Source organism: Centruroides vittatus, unplaced genomic scaffold, assembly GCF_030686945.1.
Source record: "Centruroides vittatus isolate TY-2023 unplaced genomic scaffold, ASM3068694v2 contig_926, whole genome shotgun sequence".
NCBI lineage: Eukaryota > Metazoa > Arthropoda > Arachnida > Scorpiones > Buthidae > Centruroides > Centruroides vittatus.
In genome coordinates, this window is record NW_027122612.1 from 3,493,886 (window position 1) to 3,500,459 (window position 6,574).

Here is a 6,574-nt window from a genome sequence, read left to right on the forward strand (position 1 = left end):
CATTCATCGTCTATATAGGAGGCAGCAGGTCCTGGCTTCGGTCCCTTTTTTCCCGTCCCGGTACCATGCCACTGGTAACAAGGGGCATGTAACGTATTGTGACATAACATCAACATACAACTCGTGATTGAGGAGAACCGTTCGTACGTCGCTTCGTTCCCCGTGCCATCCCCATGTCCGTGGCTCAACAAATAAAGTTTTCATACAACACTTATCCTGCCATTGAGAATCGACTCGGTCGAGACCTCCATCGCGTGGTCCCATCTCCCACTTTTCGTACTGCGTCTGATGCCATCGGTCAATGACAAATCCTCGCGGCCACCGTTCTGTGAATTAGCCATCCCGTCTTCTGTTTCGTGTCCTATCGTATTCAAACGCGCCAAAATCGATCACCCTTCCGTACAAAGGAAGACTAATTAGTCTTACTAGATTATCGCTTGTAGACATTTTCAATATGTGAGAAATATTCCTCTTTTTTTAACGTTTTCTTTGTAATTTGTGGGCGATAGATGGAAGTACACCGTTGTCGGAATTTGAACAACTCCTTCCGTCTTGTTACTGACAAGAACGAAAATTTCCTTTACGTAATTATAGTGTAAGATACCAATAGATATGTGAAAGAAGTTCACATTTTTTTTAGGAAAGTTGTTGTTGTTCCTTCGCATATTCCTTGTTGTACCTTCGCGTATTCCTTCACCTGTTATTCAATGACAGATATTCAATATTGTACGGTAAACAGTGCAGAAGTAGTTATTTTTACAGAATGTATTTATTCACATAATGATAGCTTATATAAGGAATATAATAAAATATATTCCTTCAACTCTTCAGAAAGTACAATAGGTTTCATTATTATAAACTCTATTCCCGAAAAGTTACAGTGTTGTAGAGAATTATAGGCTTATGTGTGTCATTGTTTCTTATGACATTTTACTTTATAAAAAATATACATTCTCTATTACTAATTTAAAACAAATTAAAGGAAGACGTATGAATTCAAATTTACACCTAAATCTGTGTTAAGTTACATATATTATATCATATTTACTGCAAACGTGAATTATTTTTAACTTAGGTACTACACCTGACATCTTAAACTGTATTAAATTTGGGTATATATTTTTAATTATAGCTCTAATTTATACATAGGTCTACATATATACTGGCCCAGATAGAAACCCAGTAGGGCCTGGAGCTTAGACACAAAGAGGCCTCAAAATGTAATAAATTATATATATATATAGAGGCCTAAATCTGATAATATTTTGTGAAAAATCTGTACTTTTTTTATTTTATCCGCATATTTCCATGGCTTTCGGAGAGGCCCTCAGTCGTAGATGCGGGCCTCATCTCACCTTTCTTAAGCCGTGTATGTCAATTAATATATAAATAATTTTTATAATAATTAGTTTATATAAAGAAAATTATTCTGTGACACTACTAGAACGGTTAATAATGGAAAATTTCTTTATTTTCAAATTAAAAAATAAGAAAGAAAAAAAAAATACCCTATTAACTTAATACAATTCTTTTAATCCCTGTCTATCTGTCATATTTTTTAATACGGAACCGTCTTTAGATAGAATTAAGATGAGATTCACGATGCACAAAGGGATAGAAGGACCTCATAGATATGATTAAAATTATAATAATATACAAAATCGAGTGATTGAAATTTATTAATGGGCATTCAGAAATTATTACATGGGTTAATAATCGTCAAAGTGCTTTGACAATTTGATAAGCTACAATAAAGAGGGAACATATGGACCGTGACACCCAAAGAATAAAATTCGTGATAACAGGTTTTGGTACAGGTAAGTTTATCTGATTATTATCTTTAAGAAAAATCTTTCTAAATGTTCTTCTAATGTAAAAGTTGATTACGTATATTTATAAATAAAAAATAATAATAATACTGACTTCATTTTCAATCATAAAACATTGTTTAATGGCATAAAATTATTGAATAATTTCGTGTTCAAATTTTATTTATTTAAATTTAATAAATATTTTAATTAATTAATTAATTTTTTTTTTTAAATATTTACTACAAAAAGAACAGCTGTTGAACGATGACGAATCGTAGAATTACTTTCGCAAGGTATTATTGACACTATAAACTACTGATTTTATAAATTATTATTAATTTAATTAAATATTTAAATTTTTATTATGTAAAAATATAAAATATTGTTTAAATATCATCTGAAAATAACCTTTCCTTTCGGCGAAATTTTGTATTTTTATTGTTTAGACTATTATATGAACAACCCAAAAACAATTACATAAAAGTTGGTTATTTCCTCGATTTTCAACAATAATATAACTCTATAAATTGCATTTTATAATCCAATAAAACTGCAGAATAATTGTAATTTAATTACCGTATTTTACGGCATATAATGCGCACCCCATTTACCTGTAGCCTACTATCTAGGGGGATTCAGTCGAGCCCAAATGGTACATATAAGATGAAGGACGAAATTTTGAGTGTTTTTGACAAAAATTACGTCTTATATGCCGTAAAATACGGCATCTGTTACGATTTTAGTGTCCAGAATAACGCAAGAAAGACTCATATGTACACAGTAACTTATACTAAACACAAAGTATAGTACAGTATATAGTGAAATGCAATATTGCCGTATATTCTACCCTATCTGAGGACCTGTTTAAAATGAGAAATTAAAAAAATTACCATGCAGAATGCTACAATAGAGTATTATTTACATGTTTTAGTTAAATATTTAATAATTAGATACTTAATTATAAATATCCATCAAAAATTACGAGCGTGTCAAAATTTTACATGCTTGCAATTTTTGATAGGAGACATCAATTAAGACTTCCTTTCATAATTAAATTTAATTAATAATTATCATAATTAATTAATTGGTTGATAATTAAAACAATTCTATCTCTCTAAATTTTCCAGTTTTTATACGTTTTATACTGTTTTATTGATAAATAAGAGCCAAGAGCTGTGGAAAATTAATTCGAAAATGTCAACAAATGTGAAATATCAACACAGAATAGAGAATACGATTAAAATATGAAATATATTCTTAAATATTAATCTTAGAGAAGCCGGGACATTCGCAGGATACACGATATTTCCATAAGTACACCGTTAGAATGAATTTAAATTAGTCTATAACAAATATTAATTATGACTAATCAAGTATCTGACCTTAAAATATTGAAATTTCAGTCTTTTTTCGGGCTATTTTCATCGATGATTTTAATAATTTCGAGTGTTTAAATCTGAAAATGCCAAGTAATTTTTAACATTAAATAATGGGACGGTTCAAGATCGATCAACGTTCAAACTATTTCAATCGGATTAGATCGTCTATAAACATTCCAGGGCTTACCCTCGGCGATTAACAAACTATAAAATAAGAAGCGTGTTTGTTAAATAACCGGCATTTAAAGAGAAGAAAGAAAAAAAGAAAAAAATTAATTGGGAAATTTTAAAATTCCTTTTTAGAACTGACAAAACGTAACTTACTACATCCAAATATTTGAACGTAAGCGAAGGGAAAAGAGCGTAGATTTTAATACAAGATGGTCAGAGAATGGCAAGTAGAATATTTGAGAAATAAAGCTCCATCGATGCACTTGTGACGAGTGACCCGGCTGATCTCACCCAGGACGGCCTCAACCCTCACCCGTCTAACAATTACATGTTGTACGGCAGGTAGACAACGCGTGCCGTCCAGGCCACGTGCTTCCAAGTAATGGACGAGGTCAAGAGGGTCACCTCTGGTATTTTAACCGCTCCCTCCCCCGCCGCATTACCTGAATGCAATTTCCTCTTTCTATCTATGCAAGTTGCTTCGTCTCTTACTCTCGTTTTTCCGATTACATCCCCCTCTTAACAGTAACTTCAGACAATGGTATGACCGTGGTTCCAGCCAAATTTTTAGAGCAGCATCTGAGAAGATAGCTATGATGATTGCTAACTTTCACGAATGGCACCTATGATGATTGCAAACCTTCACGAATGGCACCTATGATGATTGCCAACCTTTACGAAGATGGCACTATGATGATTGCCAACCTTCACGAAGATGGCACTATGATGATTGCCAACCTTCACGAAAGATGGCACTATGATGATTGCCAACCTTCACGAAAGATGGCACTATGATGATTGCTAACCTTCGCGAATGGCACCTATGATTGCAAACCTCCACGAAGTTGGCACTATGATGATTGCAAACCTCCACGAAGATGGCACACTTGAAGAAAGCCAATATTTTTCAGATCCAAGAGTTTCTTGCATTAGTTTTAATAGAGTTTCTAAGTTCAGATGATCATTTTTGGATTTCAATTCTCTTCCTCCTATCGATAAGCGAGTCGCCAAACTCGTTACTACGCCAACATGAAGAAAATTTCTGAATTTCCATGATATGCATTAGAAAAACCTGCTTAAACATTGATATATTGCAGTATTAAAAAGATACGAGTAGCGTTAACGAATGTTAATCCTTCTGTCTCATCTTTTTAAATTTTAAATAAATGATTTTTAACAGATAAGCCGTTGTTTATAGCTTAAACTAAAAAATAATTATAAATCTATATACACAGTTGGGTGCAGAAGTAAGCGTACAGTTGTGTAAAAGCAGATGTACAGATGTTTAATGTTCATTATATCTTCGTATTTCTTATTTGTGATATAATTTATGCATAAAAATGAACGTTTTTCTTTTCTGTGTTACATGTTTTTTCCATAATAACAACTGTATATTTACATCCTTTTGTACCCTTCGTATAATGGTATATATTATATAAAGAGTAACTCTACTGTAGGCCTAAATATCAACTAAAAATGCCCAATATTTGAATTATACGGATAAAATATTTTATTCTGTATTATTATAAGGATATAGTATATATATATATATATACACCATATACATTATACCAGTACTATACAGTACACATATAGAACGTAACGTGAATCTGAGGTGAGATGGAGCCCGGATCATTGGCGAATATTGTGTCTCACGTCTCTCCGAAAACCATAAAAGTATATAAATAAAGTCAATAATAATAAAAGTAGATTTTTTCACAAAATTTTATCAAAAGAAACTATTTGATATCATTTTTATATCACGTTTTTTTACCCAAAAGACTAAATTTTGAGGCTTCTCTGTGTCCGGAATGGTTCTACTTGCATTTTTATATTGGTCTACGTATGTTTAAAAGTATAATTTAAACATACAATTTAACATTTTATTATAAAGTATAATAGGTTGTAGATCTATAAATTCCCACTGTCGTTCATCTGTTTGTCTGTCTTTCCTTAATCTCAAGAAAGGAATTAGATAGATAAAAGCCGAGATTAGATATGGAAAGTCAAAGGATAGAGGCCCCAGATTAACTATATTAGAACTTTCGATACAAACCGAAAGTCGTGTTATTTCAATTCAAAAATTTCCCCCGAAAGGTGTTAGATAGATAACCAGCACGACTCTATTGTTAAAGGAAAAGTATGATGTACAGGAGCAAGTGACTACTACTTTGAGATGGATAGCATATATTTTAATAAATGAAATAAATTAAAAAGTATGATTAAAATTGGGAAACCAAGACAGATAATGAAAAATATCATCAATGGTGCATTATCCTATGAGCAAAAATGGCAATTGCCCATTGCCCAAAAAAGATTAGTTTGGGACCTCCTGTTGGTGGAAGCACTAAACCAATCTTTTATAAGAAAATATTTCCCCGAAAACATCCCCCGAAGAAAAGTGTCTGAAGTCAACGCAATACATGAAGTCCCTAATTCAAATTCGCCTAGGCCCCATGAAGCTATAATGCGCCACTGAACAGCATGCATATGTTTTTGAAATCAAGATTATCTCGAATGAAATATAAGATTTCTTTATACATTTTCGAGTCAGGAAAGAAATATAATTAACAGGAGTTTTACTTATAAAAGTATATAAATGCACGCTTACATTTCCTATAAGTTATTCATTAACACTATTAGAAAAGATATAACAAGAAGAAAGAGTTTATATATAAGTTAAAATATCAAAATTATATTTAATAGAATTAGATTTCACATTAAACATTAACAATTTTATAGATATAAATAAATTATTTTGGGACATAATTGTATAGGGCTTATCTATCAATAATGTAGAACTTGTTTCTAGTAATTAATTTTGTTAATAAAATTTAATAATTATGTTATAAAAATTATTTTTGTGTTCATCATTACATTCATTTATTCTATGTATGCACCCCCTTATATAATTTATACGGGAAATATGCATAAATAGCCTCGATTTATGTTATACGTATGAGGCAGTGTCCTCATAACATAACAAATTTATGTATGCGTGTCTCCTGTATACGTTATTATAAGTGAGATGTATACGCTCCTATATATATAATACGCGTTATATGCATGAGGCAGCTGTCCTTATACACATAACATAAATCTATGTAAGCTTATGTATATATCTCTCCTCTCAAGTGAAAAGAATTGAAAAGCAGAACCGGCTGCCTCAAACACATTAAAATTTGTGTAATTTTCGTAAGAAAGAATTAGCTA